Raw genomic sequence first — 18027 nt, 5'->3', positions numbered from 1 at the left:
ATGAGCTGCTTACAATTCACTACATATCCGAAAAAGTAGGTTCATTGTAAAGAAAAGAAAATGCAAAATCTGATTTAATCTACCCAGTTAGCAGAATCATATCTTTTTTCCCCGGTTGCATCCTCATCCATGGTTATTCTTTTAATCTTTTGTATGGATTTTAACAAACAACAGGACAATTACAAGCTCTACGTGATGTCCACCATTTAAATAAAGTGCAATAGCAGATGACAGACTCAGATACATAGATGACTCTGTTGGGCCTATCGAATACAAGATAAATAAAGGAAGAATCAGGTTGCATATTTGGGATAGCAAATGGAAAAGCACTGAATGATGGGAATGCTGGATGCTGCGGTCATATTTCTATCCTATCAATTAACATTATTAGAGGAACAGGATGGTGGGACAGGTGGGCAAATTTAAGAATGAATATCACCGGCGGAAGGAAGTTTCTGTTGTATGTTCTTTTGTTCATACTAGAGACGGTGTACATTTTTCATTCAAAACATATATATTTTTTTTGGCAAAAAGGAGCCATTCATTATGAAAATCAATATTGTGGAAAAAATTTATATTAAAAAAATTCTCATTTTTACCAGTATCAAGAACCTTCCATTTTTTAAATTCAAAACATTAGCAAATTTTGAAATTTTCACCAAAAAAAATCACAAAAATGACAATGTTTCTTGAGACAGCATTTTCAGTCAGCTCTCGCTGATTCAAGTTATATGGAGAGAGCATTATTTGTAAGCCCTACGCCTGTGCAGAAACAGTAGCAATGAGAGTCCACTCTTGACTCATGCCCAAATATCTCTGACATTTTGATATTCAAAGACACACACATTTCAGTTTGTCACATACACCCCCGTTAAACACACAGCAAGCATGCTAATACTTTCAGTAGAGGGAATTCAGAGCGGGGGATTTGAACATACATCACCAGGCTTTCTTAGATGAGTTTTCTCTCCATCGTGTTAAGAAGCAGTTCTGCTGATCTAAAACAACAGGTTTGTTCTTCTGCATTAGTGGCCACACATCTACTGGTAGCAGTGAATACACACTAAGTGTGGGCTTTTCAAAAGTAGGTTACTTAGGAACACACGTCCTATTATCTTTCCGTGGGACTTGTGCTCATAAGTCATTGAGGTGCTTTTGAAAGGCCCACCCTAAGTACACCGGTATGTAGGAAAGAATATCTTATATGTGGGATTATCAAACTTGCTCAGTTTTGGACTAACTCTGTGCCCATGGTAGTCATCAGTAACAGCATTGACCTAATAGAAATCATTGTGAGTTTTACCATAGACTTCTGTAGAAGCAGTTAGACCCACTCGATGTGCTTTTGAAAATTCCACCTTCTGTGTCTAAAGCCTATATTCCTCTGAGTCTTGTAAGTCAGATGGGCTAATTTAAGAAAGCAGAGAGAGTTTTGTGCTGTATATCATTTACAATTCCTAGCAGAGGTTCTAAGAAAACAAAATAATGTGGTCCTTCCTGAAAACTTAAAAATAAATGTGTAAAGAAACACCACCAATGATTAAAGACAGAAGTTACACTATTTATCTTTATTTAGACATTAAAATGCCAGTGTCTGAAAAAAATAATGGAAAGTTAAACAAAATAGACACACCCACAGCATTTAATCAAAGGCAGGTCAAGAAGGCCACACCCGGTACATTTTATCAAGGGCATGATAGGCATGTTGGAGTAGTAAAATGCTAATTACCTACAGACTTTTGTTTTAAACTTACATAACTCAAGAAGAGACCTTTATGGAAAAGTTATAGAGAATTTAAGAGAATGAGTCCCTTTCCATAGGTTTCTTTAGCCATTTTATGAAATGAAATTTAATGGATTAATGCTACAAAATTCTATAGGACTATTAAAAAACACCCAAAAAGGATCTTAGTATCTTCCAGAGGTAGTTAGAATAATATCTATAGAACATTAGTCCATTTCTATAGATACCTAGCCAACCTTATCATATCCTATACGATTTTCCTGTACGAGAAATGAGAGAGCATCACAAAGAAAGGATGAAAGCTGAAGCCATAGAAAGGAAGTCATTTAATGACATTATCTTGCAAGTGTCCATATAATGAGAGGTACCTCTCAACCTTTAGCAGCCAGGTTGGCTATTTCCAGGAGTGATTCCACAATGATGAGCAGGGGTTTTGCCTGCCAGGGAGTTCATTGCAGGATCAGGCCCTTAGAGCCAGGAACCTACTCCCACTGTTGTTAGAAGTCCCGTCATTTTTACAGAGGAAACAAAAAGTTGTACTAAATAAAAATCACACACTGTGTCCTGTCAAGGAGCGGGCTAGCGGGTTAAAGTGGCAGCTATCATTATAGGAGCTACAGGTTGCTTGCCTTTGGCAGCTTTAAATTATCTTCATTTTTACATTAAAAGCCAGGGGGACTGTGCTTTCAGTGCCCGGACCATTATTATAGTGGAGTGGTAGCTCTGTTTTAAAGGTCTGTTTAAGGTCAACCTTCCTAAATCCTGTGAAATTATCATTAGCGATCTTTTCCATTGGTGTCCATAATGTGGTAGGTGCTGTACCAACCCAAAAGAAGGCATTGTCCCTGCTCCCAAGGTTTCGCACACTAACTCGCACCATCACACCCAGTACCCTTTCCTGCAGTTTCAGGCAGGTGAACTACCATGACGACCTAGAGGCCTTCTGGCCTTATGCTCTGTGACTATGACCATCCAGTCTTTCCAGGTTAGCTCCAGGGTGGGGGTATGTGGTCGGCTTTCACCTCTCCCCCACCCAGGTCATATCTTTTTGCTGCATAAACAGGGACCTTTGGTTTGCGAGTGTAAATATGGAGCCTTCCACCGGCACTAAATTTCTCTTATTTTGTAGAAGGGATGTTTCTCATGGGATTATAATGTCACTTTCAGCCATTTGGGAACATTGCTCATATTCAGAAGTTCTTGGATAATCCTTTAGACCTAGATTGTGCCTGGTCCTTACCCAGGTCTCCAGGGATCAGGGGGAGGAAGGATCTTCCCCTGCTCTCCCCTGCCCATCCTCACCCAGCCTTCTTAAGGTCCAGCCAAAGCTGCAGTCCCTGTGCTCAGGGAAGAGCAGAGACTTACCCTTCCCTTCTCCCTTGTGGGCACATAAGGTGAAAATTTCAAAGCACCCAAGTCACTTAGGCAATGTCTACACTGCATGATAAATCCAGGTCTGTGGAACCCGGGCTTGTGGCCTCGGTATTTCCAAGCCTGCACTTGAGCATCCACATTGCATTGTAAACCTGGGTTTACAGTCGCCGGACCTGGGTCTCACCCCCATGCTAACGCATCCGTACCGCACTGTGCAGACCTTCCAACTCGAGTCTGTAGCTTGACCTGTGTCCACACTGCAAAACGACAGGGTGTGGCCACAAGTCGCAGCAGGACTCAGGACTCAGACCCATAGGAGGGTCCTAGGACCCAGGTCCTGAGTGGTTGCTGACCAAACTGATTTGTGTGTGGAGCTTGGGCTCAAACCTGAGTCAGAACCTGGGCTTAGTGTGCAGTGTAGACATATCCTATAGAAGCCTGAGTCTCATCTGAAAAGTGACTTAAGTGTCACTGAAAGTCATTGGAACTTAGGCTTAAAAGGGCCAGATTTCAAAGGTGCTTAAAGATCGGCACCTACTGGGATTTTCAAAAGGAAGTTAGCTGCCTACCTCTTCTTGATTTCAATGGGACTTTGGCATTGAACCTGCATAGGCAATTTTGAAAATCCCTTTCAGTGTAGGCAACTATCTGCATCTTTAAACGTCTAAACACCTTTTGTAAACCTTTCCCTAAGATCTTTATCTCCAGGCGGCTGATTCAAGTCGAGCTCCGGCCACAGTAATTCCTGTTGGGTGGCCTAGATGAACTGACCATTTATATGGCAGTTGATCAGACAGATAGAATATACCTCTTGTGGACTAGCACTTCCAGATATCAGTGGGAAGGGCTTTGGAAACATTTGTTTGCACTAAATGTCATTAAAGCAAATGCAGGAGCAAATTCTGCACTAGATTATACCCCCTCTGCAGTTCCGCTGAAGACAACGAGCTGCATCAGTATACAGGAGGGCCGAATTTGCCCTGTATTCTGTAGTAGACTTAGTATCCCCTATATTTTTTGTTTGTTTGTTTATTTTAAAGGAAATTGTCAGTGCTCTATATTGAATTATATATTTTGTTTCTGTTTAAAAACAGCAATAGCAATGCACAATTCACTGACTACTAATTTCACCCTCGCCCTCACTTTCTCTCCCTCATGCTAGGGAAAGTGAAATGAATCACATTTCCATGAGGTAAAGAACTGAAGCTTATCAGCTCTGCCTCTCTAGCCCAGCAGATATCGCTTCAATCAGTGGGAGTGGAGAAAACCGGCTTCCCTGGGACACAGGTCTTGCAGGAGCTGCCAACAAAAACAACAGAACTTTGTTGTCAACACAGCCTTGCACTTACTAACATGAATGAAATATAAATATTGCACAACCAGGCATTTAAAATAAAGCTGCTTTGAAAATATTATTTTTTTACATTATGAGTGGCTAAGTGGAAGCAGCAACTTTTTTGTTTTGTTTGTTTTTAAACCACCAAAAGTTAATGTTTACAGCAGCCGGGGAGCTGGAAAACCAACTTAAGAAACACTTAACGTTTAGATCTACTTAGTGGTTGGAAAAAACAACTTTTTTAATGCTCCGGCAAGTGGAAACAGCAACTCCTTGAAAACAAACCTTTACCATTAAGATATTTCTCAGCAGTGGAAAACCCTAACTGCATGGAGACATATTTCTTAGACATTTCAGAGACTGCATATCAGCGGCTTCAGGAATAAGCACATTCCGTCGGCAGATACATCAATGATCAACGCACAAGAAAGAAGAAATAGTTTCCATACGGTATGCTCGATGCATGTTTGTTTGCCAGTAATTTCCTGTAGTCACATTTCTGTAAACTATATGGATAGTATTGAGGATAAACAATCTGATTCAACAAATGTATTACTCCAGTTTTACTCTTTGATGTCAGTGGAGTTATACCAATATAACACAGTGATGAGTCAAGCACCAAAATAAAGAACGGTAGTAACATTCTGCCAGTAACACTGACAGTAACACAACCTGCTCTTGTATAGGTCTCTCTCCTACAAAACCCAGTTCTCAACCCATGAAAAAACTCCATGCTTTGTATTCCTTTACGCTGCTAATCATGAAAAGCTCCCTAGCGGTGAAATATATTTAACAAAGGAATAGTTTTCCAAGACAATGGTGGAAATCCCATCTTTAAATGAGACATTTAAAATTAGATAAAGTAATGTGTCAAATAATCCTACTCTGGCAGGGAAACAGTAGAGAGGAACTAACAGGTTTATTTTCTGTTTTTAACTTCCTTACCTACTGAAGCCTCACATTTTGGCCAAAACCCTTTCTCACACTTCCTTCAGAACACATCAACAGGTTAAATCAGCCACTGAGGGTGCTGTTGAATTACATCCTATTCCCCTTCACTCCCATACACTTCACTTATCCACAGCCCCTTCTGCCATTCAGCCCTGGACTCTCCACTTAAAATATTAGCAAGGTCCAACTAATGTAATTTGTGCTACCTGCTTATGTGACCTAGATGCCTGTCCATTAGGAAGTGGATGGAGATTTCATTCAGGCCATTGAACAGTTTGTCGGTCATGACCTATTTGGAAGTGGATTTGCACTGGCAGTCTACATCTGAATGCTCCATATTCCCTGAGTCCCACCTCCAACCCCACAGCCAGCAATGCCCGGCCCAAGAGTGTGATTTTGTTAACAGACCTTTGTAGAATAGCAACATGAGCCAAATGACCTCATGATTCCTTCTCCACCTGCTGATGTAATAATATATCAGCTGAGAATTAAGAAAATGTCACTACGATTTGGAATCCTATTTAGGGCCAAACCCAATAGGAAGCAGGGCAAGGACAAATACTAACCACCGGGCTTAGGAAGTGCCCCACCAGCAATGAAGGGTGTGTTCCTTTTAATCAACTCAGAACAGGTACTGTACGCTCTAAGTCGTACCGGCCAACGGAATTTGAGTAAGAACATGCGCATGGCCCTTTCCTTCTAATTCTGATCTATTGGAGGCCTTCCTCTTCTTCCTACTTTATCCTATTCTTTCCGAGAAGGATTGCCTTTCCTTCTTCTGGACTAGAAACAAGAGCTAATGTACGAGGCACTCATACTATGTCATTTCCTTTTCTTGAAACAATTGGGTCTTTGATCCAGTTATGTGAGCAAAAATCTGCTGCTGTTCTCACTGCTATTTAGGAAAGCCTTCAGTATAACTATATATATATAGTTATACACATATATAATATATATAATGCAACTAACAATGCTTACTGCAGTGGCAAGTCATTAATTCCTGCCTCTGACTAAGTCTCTATCCTAAGGTTAGGTAATTTCCTACCATAAATCTCTACTTTCAAGAGGGATTTTAAACAGACCCTTCCTAGTACCAGACTCCTCTTGGCTGGATTTGATTCTAAAGAAATACCTGGTAATAAACGAATACCTTGTTGGGATCCTCATCCTTGTCAGAGATGACAGTTGACTACAAATATATTTTTCTGCCTTTTCTCACTTTCGCCTTTTTAGGTTAAAAAAACACCTCTTCAAAGTAAACTGTGCAAGAGGCAGGGCTAGGAATGCATTTCATTTCAATCAAAACATCGCAACGTTAGCAGCCATGGAAGGACCGCATTTCATCCGCAAGTGCCTAACCTTCCAGAACACCTAAACCATCGCTACGCTCTTTGCCTATTTTTAAGCTTCCATTTGGTCCAGTTTTCATATACAGTTCATGTATAAGCAGGAACTGCCTAGAATCCAAAAAAAACCCTGCTGATTGGGTATCATTTCTCCATAAAGCTCCATTTGGTCTAAATTGGTTTCCAATGAAATCAGTGGGAAAACTCGGATTTACTTCAGTTCAATGGGAGCAAAGTTTGACTAGTATTTTTGAAAATACCACTCTGAGCGTTTGGAATCCAAGTCACCATTTTTTGGAAATGACTGTTTGGGGTCTTACCCAAACACTGTTGCTTCCATCTGAAACATTCCCTATCGGAGGCTGAGTCCAGAAACGTGAGGAGATTTGATACAGAAAGAGGAGATGAAAAAAAAATGACACTTGAATTGTTTGGAAGGTTTGTTCTTTCCAAAGGGGGCATTTCCCACTCACTCTGAATGAAGTAGCTTCCTAAGAGAGAGAACGCAACCATGGAAAATGCAAAGCCATGCAAGTCTGTCCACGTTATTCAACTGACGACATGTCCTGTAGTCAGATTTCAAGGGCTGCAGAAATATGGTGAGCCAGGTGCCATTGATGTTGAAAGGAATCACTCACTTACCCCCAGTCAGAAACAAAGCTGTTTGCTCTGCCTCATGCTCTTAGGCGTGTTAGAGACAGCAGTTGGGGGTTTCAAAAGCACTTAGATTTGGTCTGCCTCTGCTGCCACTGACGTCAATGGGAATTTTACCTAAATAGGCCAACACTGAGCGCTTTTGAAAAATCTCACCTTCCATGTAGATGAGCTTTCTCAGAAGTTCCTCAGAATGTATTTGGAGAAAAGAATGGTGCAATCCACCACACGGTTGGCATTAAGTGGGGTTGGACTGATGGGTCTGGTGATCACTACTGTAATATGGAACCTTTGACCCCCACATCACAATTTAGCACCGATTGGCAAAATATTACATTAAAATAGGCTGAGGGGAGGGGGAAAAAAGAAACTTTGTTATAGTGGTTAAACTACCATGTGCTTCGATTGTAAGCATTCTGGGGTGGGGACCAGCTTTCTGTTCTGTGTTTGTACAGCACCTGGCATAATGGGAACTTAGGCACTATTGCAATACAGTCATGGAGCTTGACAGTTGTTCAGCCTACAAGGTCAGTCACAGTAGGTTTTTTTTTTCTTTTCAATTCCAGACGCACAGTAATGCTGTATTAGAAAAGATGAAGGTAATTTTGTGCTTTTCAGGAGAGCCTGATCCTGTTCTCCTTGGGATATTTGACATGGAGTTCTTTATGGGCAGGAGCACATCCCTGGCACACAATAAATGCACCCTAAGCACTTGCTCTTTGAGTCCTTTAGGTGGAACTCATAATGCAAATAGCTGGATATTCCTCAACCACTGCATGGAAAAAATAATGTAACTTGAAGTACAGTATTCACATATATTTTCATCATACAGGCTTCAGACAAGACAACTTGCCATGATGTTCATTGCTCTTACACATCAATTCTTGGTTGGCAAATCTCTATGGAACCACCTATCTGCTATAAGAGGAGTAACAATTAAATGAGTTCTCGTTAAGTCAGTACAGAAGCAGTGCCTTGACATGGTCTTAGCAGATACGGTGATGTTGAGCATGCTGCCTTTCAGATCTGATGTATAACTGAGGCCCTAACCGCTTGTGGTCGTGAAAGTTCCCACTGAACTTTGATAAAGAGTAAAGGTGTTAACAGTGTTCTGGACAAGCTCCTAAATGAGTAATTACTATCGGGCTTCCAAGATTCCCTGCAATTTCACATGGAAAAAACACTAACTCCCTTCCTTAATGTGTTGTGTGCTAAAGAGTTGTCGCGTTTCACTCAAGAGTTGGCTGCATTTCAGCTATGAGTAAAGGGATCCCTGTATGTAGCTGGTATATTGGTTTCCTTTAAACACTCTGGGATCCTTCTGGATGCAAGAGTCACTGCAGAAATTCAAGACAATCATCCCAGTGACCTTTGCTAGTACTTTTCTACAGAAATCAGTGAATATTTGTATTCAGCAAAAGAGCACCTAGGACCCATGGAAACAAAAACACTGACCACAATTACAAATGGTTTGATTTTCATTTACAATGAGGCCCCTTTGCACCATTTTGGTGGTGCAAAGTGGGGTAAAGGGAACAAAAGAGTCTTTAACAGGAGGCCCAAATTTTCTCTTTCCCTCAAAGCTGTTTTCCTTTTCTTCTTTCTAATTTTCTCATCTTCCTTGCCTCCCTCTTCATTGCTTTCTCTGTCCTCAATGCACAGACTCAAAGTTTCGGACTATTAGCATATTTGGTATAAGAAACAGAATCCCATATTATTCCTGAGTAGAGGCAATGAATTCACCTGGCTTTCCCTGTAACTTTTAGCGAAACTGTTAGAATTCATCAGCTTAGCTGAGCCTACATCTGTTACATATAAGGAGCTTAAAGTCTCAAGGTTACCACTGTCTTTTGGAGCATATTCACGTCCCTTGATTTTGCTGATGTAATGGGCAGAGGTTTTTACATTTCCCAGAATCTGGACATTTTCTCAGTGGTGTATTTTTCAAGGTTTTTTGGGTGTCATTGAAATCTGCACTCTAAATAGTCCAGTTCTTCCTCTAACAGTCTGGAAAAGCAAGAACAACACAATACAGCCTCAGACGGATATAAGCAGATTCTGTTTTAATTGGAAACATAAATCTAGTCCAGGATTTACCTGAAATGTTTTAGCTAATAGCATCTTCAGTAGTGTCAGCTAGTTAGATGATCTATACCCACTTAAAATGAACTCAAGCTACATTTTTAAATCAACAGATGAAATGCCCAGTTATGTTATTTAACAGAGATAGCCTATGGACCTGAGTTTGAATTCAGATCCCTGTCCCTCGATCTGGGGGTTTGATTCAGGGCCATCTCTACTTTTGAGGGCCAGTTTATAGTTCTAGGAAGCAAGTGCCAGATAGATTATGATCTAGCAATCATTGACCAAGGGCTTCAAAGCATCAGATCATATTTACTTTAGGGGATTTGGGAGCAAATTGAGGGGGTTTTAGAACAGTATTATCACTGGTTTCGCTAGGGCATAGGTATCATTTTAATTAACATGATGGTAAAAAGGCTGAAAGCCACCAGAACCTTGTCCGCACTGTTGTTTATATCAGGGGTTGGCAACCTTTCAGAAGCGGTGTGCCGAGTCTTCATTTATTCACTCCGACTTAAGATTTCGCGTGCCAGTCATACATTTGAACGTTTTTAGATGGTCTCTTTCTATAAGTCTATAATATATAACTAAACTATTGTCGTAGTAAAGTAAATAAGGTTTTTAAAATGTTTAAGAAGCTTCATTTAAAATTAAATTAAAATGCAGAGCCCCCCGGACCAGTGGCCAGGACCCAGGCAGTGTGAGTGCCACTGAAAGTCAGCTCGCGTGCCGCCTTCAGCACACACGCCATAGGTTGCCTACCCCTGGTTTATATCAATGCTAACATTAGTTCAGCAGAAACATTGCTAGAACAGATGGGTAATTTTCCCTAAAATTCCCTAATATAGTTAAAGTGAGTGTACATTTAATTTAAGCCAAGATTAAGACCCTGTTACACTGGCACAGTGGTATAAAGGAGCTGTAATATAAATTAGAATCAGGCCCAAAAACTTTAAGGCCCTTTTATCAGGCCAGAGAGGAGTAAAGTGCCCTTGGTGTAAAAGGGAATCAGATCCTTTGTCTATGAACCTATTTTTATTTCTATTATCATTTAACTCAGCTTGGTACAAAAAGAATGTACTTTTTCAAACACAGTTTCTCTTCCCAGTATTGTTTCGGAAAGTTTCACTACGTTATGTAGAATAAAACAATGAAGGATCATTTAGAAAAAGCAATGGGAATGCAACCCATCATTTGGGATTGCCTCTCAAATTACATCTATTTGATTTGACTTTCTGCCCAGGTTTCAGTGGAAACTTTTCTTTTTTTCCATTTAACGAGCAAATCTCATTCATTGAAAACAACTCAGACTAAAAAAGTGCACTCACATTCTTTCTTTTCATCCAGCCATGTTTTTATCATTTCATTGTTTTCCCTGTTGGAAATCAGTGACTACAAATAATGTTTTAAAAAACAGGCAGTGAATCTTTGGGTGAAAAATATAATCATTTGTACAGAACTTAAACCTGGGCAATATGTTCTCAGTTCATCCGAGTTGTTAGTTGTCAGTGGAAGCACATTACCTGTCAGCAATTTGGGGGAAAGCTGGAAATTTTAATGAAATCCAAAGCAGCTGTAAGAAGTACAGTACACACTGTACTTACATTATAGACTGTCCACTACAGTAAATGCCATCATCAGGAAATAGGGCTGGTCCATTGGAAACAGCTCTGGTGTATGTGCCTCATTGAAGAAATAAAAACGTTCTAACTCAATTTAAGAACACACTACATATTTTAAGTTAATCATAGCAGACTTCAGCTGTGTGCTTTTGTCTCTCTCTGACACAGACCCAAACACGGGATTTTAGGAGTAGCTTCAGGATGGGATTTTCAAAGGGGCCTCCGGGGCCCAAATCCCATTGAAATTCAGCCAGAGTGGAGTGCGTAACCACCTTAGATGACTTTTATAATCCCAGCCGGTGGGCAACATTTTTAAAAGCACTTAAGTGATTTAGGAGCCTAAATCCCATTTTCAAAAGTGACTCAGGTATTTAGGAGCCTAAATCTCATTGAGAGTCAGTGGAACTAGACGCCTAAACCCCTAAGGGCCAGATTTTTAAAGGTACTTAGGTGCTTACTAATGAAGATAGGCACCTAGTGAGATTTTCAAAAGCAGCCTAAATATCTTTTCAAATCTGGCTCTCACCCACTTTTGAAAATGGAACTTAAGCTCCCAAGTTATTGAAGCACTTTTGAAAATGTTACCTTAAGTCTTCTACGTGAGCACTGTCTGTATGTCTGTGTGTGTGGGCAAGCACTGAAGTCCAAGTGAGTTAACTATGTGCTTAAAGTTAAACGTGCTTAAGTGCCTGCTGAGTAGGGCCTACATTTATAAATAGGGCATGCAATTTAAAAACAAATATATATATATATTTTTCCCTTGCTTAATTGCTTAAAAAATAAAGATATTGCTAGAAAGGAGCTCAATTCCACCCTTTCATCCCTATCCAACAAAAATTAGGAAGGCAGAAAAAAGTTCACTTGCAATGCATTTCTTTGCACTTGCTTTACTTTGTGTGCTCTGAAAATGCATTATGCTAAGACTTCCTGTAATTACATGGTGGCCCATGTCATAGCCAAAGGAGAGGAAAAAGAGAATGCAAACATCATAGAGTGAGGAATACATTTAAATCCATTATTAAGGCTTTTAAAAGGCCAATGTGTAAATAAATCCTCAGATAAACAAACTCTGTTTGCATCACTCAAATAAAACCTCACTAAGAATAGAGCCCCGGTAGTACTTTTTTTCTTCTTACTTGCACGTGAAGTTCTATTCAAGTCATCAATAGTCTGGAAATCTGACACTATGGCACTGCACCAAGTGTACAAAACAAGCCCCCAGCCAGTGTAAGTAAGTGCCTAAAATAGCACCGGCGATATTCGATTTCCAGGTGTGTGTTTTTTTCTTTTTGTTCTCTCCCCTGTAATGGGATTGGATTTTTAGCACATTGGGGACCAAATAAAATAATATTAGTTGCTGCCCTGGTAAAAGAATCCATAACATTGAGCACCTTTCCTTCATCCGATGACTAATAAACCACCACCACCCTGAAATTAGTCTATGGGGATAAGTGGAGTAAATTGTTCAGCAGCCAGTGGACTTTGAGCTTTGAACTAGCCATCTGCAGATGGAAAGAGAAAATGATGTGGAGGAAAGCAAAGTAGCTGAATGGCATTCATCCAAAAGTCATCATAGGTTCAGAGTCCAATATTAATAATAATATGTCGCATCAGAGCTGCTTGCCCCTTCAATGAAGTGGCTCAGAGTCTTCAGTGAGCCTACCAGTTACTGAGTCCCACCACCAACCCAGCAATACCATCTACTATACTGTAAGAGAAGGAAATGGACCAATACTCTTTACCATTTGTTTCCAGTATGAACCTAGGGAGGCGGTGGAATCTCCATCCTTAGAGGTTTTTAAGGCCCGGCTTGACAAAGCCCTGGCTGGGATGATTTAGTTGGGGATTGGTCTTGCTTTGAGCCGGGGGTTGGAGTAGATACCTCCTGAGGTCCCTTCCAACCCTGATATTCTATGATTCTATGATTCTATCGATACAGTACAAAGATCAATCCTGTTCCTAAATCTCTGGCATTTCATGTAAAATCAAGGAAAGAAAGTAAGCTTAAAGGCAGTTAATGTTTTTCTGGGTCATCATCAGCCCCTAGAAAACAAAAGGGACTTACACAGCCATTGCAAAATGCTGTAAAGTGGCAAAATGTGCTCTCCCACCTTTGAAACTAATTTACTTTTGCTGGTGTTTTAGTGCTGATTGCTGATGGCGCATAGAATAAGAAGGTTAGAGCAGAGAAAGAGGTTTTGGCTCAAGATGAAGTGATCTAACAAATGTAGAAAAATGAAGAATAGAAGGGAATTTTCCCTGCTTTGGAACGAGCGCGCCTTTTTGCTCGCTAACAATCCAACACTCCGTGCCACAGTGCTGTTTCATATCAAGATTTCAAAAATCATTATAAATTGCGTAGGTATTGGAGGTGCAACAGATTAAGTTTCCTTTGTTGTACTTAGTCCATGGAAAATATTGCGAATGTCCTGTGTCATGGGAGATTCAACTGACCCCACGGGCCCAGCTTGTCTGTTGGTGTTTTAGCAAGCCTGACCCATTAAATACTCCCCTTTGTTAGTTCACAACCAACCCTTTTTTAAAAACGAGACATTTGACTGTCTAAAGCTCAGTTCAGGCAAAGGAGAAATTCCATGACATCATCTGCAGGTGGGACAGGGAGAGGTATCTTCACTGTCAAGTTTTCACTTGACTAGCTCTTCCCAGCAAAATAAGTTAAAAAAATAGACCACTGGCCCCCAGCCCAACAGCAGCATCATTTCAGATGGACATCTACTCCAGCGGATGAGCAGCCTTTAGAAAAAGAAGCCAAAGAAACTTTTTTTTTAAAGAGGACACTTTTAAAAAATCTCGGATTATTTTCAATCCCAGAACAACATTTAAAGCACAAGGCTTTTCTTTTCTTTCCTTTTCTTTTCTTTTCTTTTTAACCTCATCAACAATTCCAAACAGAGATTAGTTCTGGGCAAATCTCAATGCCAGCCTTTGGTTTGGATTAGCAGAAAGAGGTTGGCATCAGCTTTTGAGATCAGTAAGACTTCAGTGGAGTTGCACTGATGCAGGTGGGAGAATCTGGCCTCGCATTAGAATAGGCTTTCTGTTCAGACTCCTGACACTTCCACGTCTGGTCACAAGTGGACATACCATCCTACTAAAATAGCTAACCTTGCAATATTTCAGCCAGACAGACCTTTAAGAATGAGGTATTTACTTTTTCCAAACAAGTTTGCTCAACCTAGGACAAGTAGGACTCTCTGGCACCACCATTCTAGAGTATATTTCAGGACGTTCATCAACTGATAACATATAATGATAAACTACTAAATATAAGGCCTGATTCTGCCCTTTTGGAAGTCAATGGCAAATTCATTAGGTCCCATACTTCAAACAGCCTGTGCATACCTCCACTCATTTAAGAGGTCTTCGGCTGGCTTTCTGAATGGGGTGATTTCACCCCAAGTGAAGTTGGAGGCAAAGTTTTATAAGATTAAAGGTTCTTTTCACCCAGCAAAGCAATGGGGAAAAATGTGGGGATCTATTTTTTTGTATGGTGAATAGTATTATAGGAAAAGCATCTGGTTTATAATTCTAAATTCATGTAGGTCAAGGTTATAGGGTACAAAGTTCAAAGTGAGATTAAAATGGTTATTAGCGGTTTAAAATGCCTTAAGAAAAACATTTCAGACTCCTGAGTCTTCCAAATGATTTTCAAAGGGGGAGGAGAGAGAGGAATTGATTTAAAGCCTTGAAGAAACCCACTTTTAATTCCACAAGTTATAGATCCATAAATCATTCAACTAATATCATGCTGGCCACAAAGGCTAATATATCTTATAACACCAGTAACTGAAAAGGGGCTTCTCTTGTTCAGCCATATCCATAATTCATTATAATTGGGGGTAAAGTGGATGCTTAGACAATTTTAATTTATCCACAACTGGCAATTGTATTCCTTGAGAAGAAAAAAATTAGAATGATATGAAAACCATCTGGTAACAACATTTCTTTACCAGCCTGGTAACAACTTGATGTGAATGGATATTGTTCTGAAAGTTGGAAGACTGAGAGTTAGTTATTTTAGTTAGTTAGTCTGTACCCAATCCTGCAAACACTTTGTCCACATCCGATCTGCTGGCATGTGGGCATCTGTGGGAGTCTATGTGGGCTAATCTCATGTAGGGGTGGATCTGTCCCATTGGTTTGATCCAAACATAGCGCAAACAAGGCCTTTTAAAATGCCCCCACTCCACTCTGCCATTTCATCTTATTACTGTCCCCAACAATCCAGCTAGCCCACCCAAGGATGTGAGGAATACACCATCAAAAGAGATGAGTCTGAACCAAAACTTCTGATTCAAACAGCCTTGAAATGTAGGGAAGTTTTGCTCTAGAGCTAAACTTTGGGTCCGGCCTCCATGTCTATAATGAGCTAAATAAAACCTTTTATTATTACTGCTAAGATTGATTCCTCTTTGCAAAAGGGGTCATCTGTTTGTTCGGTCTTTGTACAGCACCTAGCACAATGAAGTCCTGATCCAAGATGGGGGCTATCACAATACAATACAAATGTTATGATTATTTCATTACTGCCTAGAGGTACAATCCAGATCAGGGTCTCATTGTGCTAGGTGCAGTAAAAACACATACTACTACTTCTCTCCCTTCCTTGGTCTATCCTATCTATTTAGATAGTAAGCTCTACAAGGCAGCCACTTGCTCTTACTATTATCCCCATTTTACAGAAAGCAAACTGAGAAACTCCTGTATCTGGCTCCAAGGTGACGCCTTATCCTTTCTGTACTAATTACCATGCAACAAAGCTTGCCAGATCAGGAGTGGAGGTGGCTTTCCTAGCTGTCTTCAGCAAGTCAGCTTTTAAAAAGACCCTTTGATTAATTCCTAGTGGATGGAAACTGAGAAACTCTCCTTTCCCTTCTCTACCCCACTTCCTTTCTTTTGTCTTCATTCTCATTTCTATACTTTTTTGTTCTTTTGTCTTTTTTGGCTCAACAAAACAAACAAAAGAAAAAGAATAAAATCTAAATCAAAAAGAAAACAAAATGGGGGGAGGAGGGAAGGAAGTAATCCCTTAGCATACGTCTACACTGCAGTAAAAAAAAACCTGTGGCGCACTGAGTCTGTGAGCCCGGGTCAATCAACTGGGGCTTGCAGAGCTCGAGTTGCAGGGCTAAAAATTGCAGTGTAGATATTTGGGTTTGGGTTTGGACTCAGGCTGGAGCCCGGACTCCGAGACCCACCTCCCTCATGGGATTTCAGAGCCCAGGCTTCAGCCGGAGCCCAAATATCTGCACTGTCATTTTTAGCCCCCGGAGACTGAGCCCCGCCAGCCCGTCAGCTGACCTGGGCCTGCTGTGGGTCTCTTATTACAGTTAGGGTGCCCAGACAGCAAATGTGAAAAATCGGGATGAGGGTGGAGGAGTAATAGGGGCCTATATAAGAAAAAGACCCAAAAATCAGGACTGTCCCTATAAAATCGGGACATCTGGTCACCCTAATTACAGCGTAGATGCACGTTCAACAAATGCTTGGTTTGTACGTTTTGTTTTGTTTTTGCATACCTTACACTTCCTGTCTCTGGCCAGAACAGGAACCGGAACTGCAGAAATACTGCAGATGGGGCTGTTCTTGGCCTATTTCTGGCTATGGCTGAAAGAAGAGGTGACCGAAATCTCCAGAGAGAGACTGCTCTGGTGAGTTCTCCCGCCCAGTTTTGTAGACTCAGGCGGTTCAGAGAGCTTGGCTGCTCTTTGGGTAAGCATGTGAACTTGGGAGTGTTTGTGTGAAATTAAACCCTAACTTGGAACCTTTTTGAGGCCTGCCTGTCAATAATTCTGACATCAAATGTGCATCCCCACATCAAAGCACAAGCCAGCTGCTGACTTCCTACTAAGCAAAACAAGGGAAAACAGATTTTCGATGTGTGCTGTTTATTTTAACATGTTTTTTAGCATTTGATTGATTTTCTAAAACAAACCTGAAGGAGATGGCTTGCTTTATCAGGAAATGAGAATAAATATACCCTAGCAAGTTAAGACTAAGCAGGCACACAGCGCAACAGTTACTTCCTCAGTCTGGGGGCTAGCCACTGAGGGCAGAATTCAGGCTATAGGTTATGAGTGAGATTTTAGGAAGTGCTTAGTGATTTTGTCACCTCTTTTGTTGAGTGCCCAACTTGGGAAACCTTGAATGGAGCTGATTTTCAGAGAATCCGCTGCGCAGCACATTCTGGGAATCTGGCCTCTATGTCATTTAAAACCAAGCATTCAAAAACAGTCATCCAAAATCACCAGCCACGCTTGAGAATCTCGGTCTATACTCTTCTCACTGTGAAAAGCTACAGTGGATTTGCTTGCTCAGCGTGTTTTAAACTCACTATTCAGCCTACGTTGAACAGTTTCCATTATGCCAACAAATCAATGACTTTAAGGCTGTTCTTGGTTCATGAATCATTCACAGAAAATTTCCAATTTCTGCATATATATATATATGATGAGAGAATCAGACCCTTTATGTTCACTGATGATTCTGGAGTTATATATCGTGGGGTTTGTCTACACTATGCAGGCTCTGCTGATACAGATATACCAGCGTAGCTATACTGGGAGAGCCCCCTAGTGTAAACACAACCTATGAACCAGCTCTCTGGCCCCATGGCACCTTATATATATATATATACACACATGATGGCCTAATTTCTTACAAACTATTGGAACTAATGAATGTTATCTATCTGTCTAGAGATAGATAGGTAGATAGATAGTATTCATTAGTTCCAATAGTTTATAACAAATTAGGCCATCATGTGGCATTTAGCTTGATCCATGATTCATTCCTGACTGTTTGAAGCTACTAAAGAGACAATGACTGTTATAGCATGGGAAAAGTAACAGGATCAATTAAAAAGGAACTGTACAGGAATGCATCCTTTTTAAAAAC

The 18027-nt window shown here is 40.5% G+C and overlaps 1 long non-coding RNA gene across 1 annotated transcript in view; it reads left to right on the top strand.

Moving 5' to 3' along the window:
- Positions 1-4355: 4355 nt before the first annotated feature.
- Positions 4356-18027, top strand: part of LOC135974809 (uncharacterized) — a 66796-nt gene continuing 53124 nt past the window's right edge. The window contains exon 1 of the long non-coding RNA XR_010591925.1: positions 4356-4904. This is a non-coding gene — a long non-coding RNA (uncharacterized LOC135974809). The remainder of the gene's footprint in view (positions 4905-18027) is intronic.

This window comes from Chrysemys picta, chromosome 12, assembly GCF_011386835.1.
Source record: "Chrysemys picta bellii isolate R12L10 chromosome 12, ASM1138683v2, whole genome shotgun sequence".
NCBI lineage: Eukaryota > Metazoa > Chordata > Testudines > Emydidae > Chrysemys > Chrysemys picta.
The sequence above is the reverse complement of the archived record's forward strand: the minus strand, read 5'-3'. Positions and strand labels throughout refer to the sequence as shown.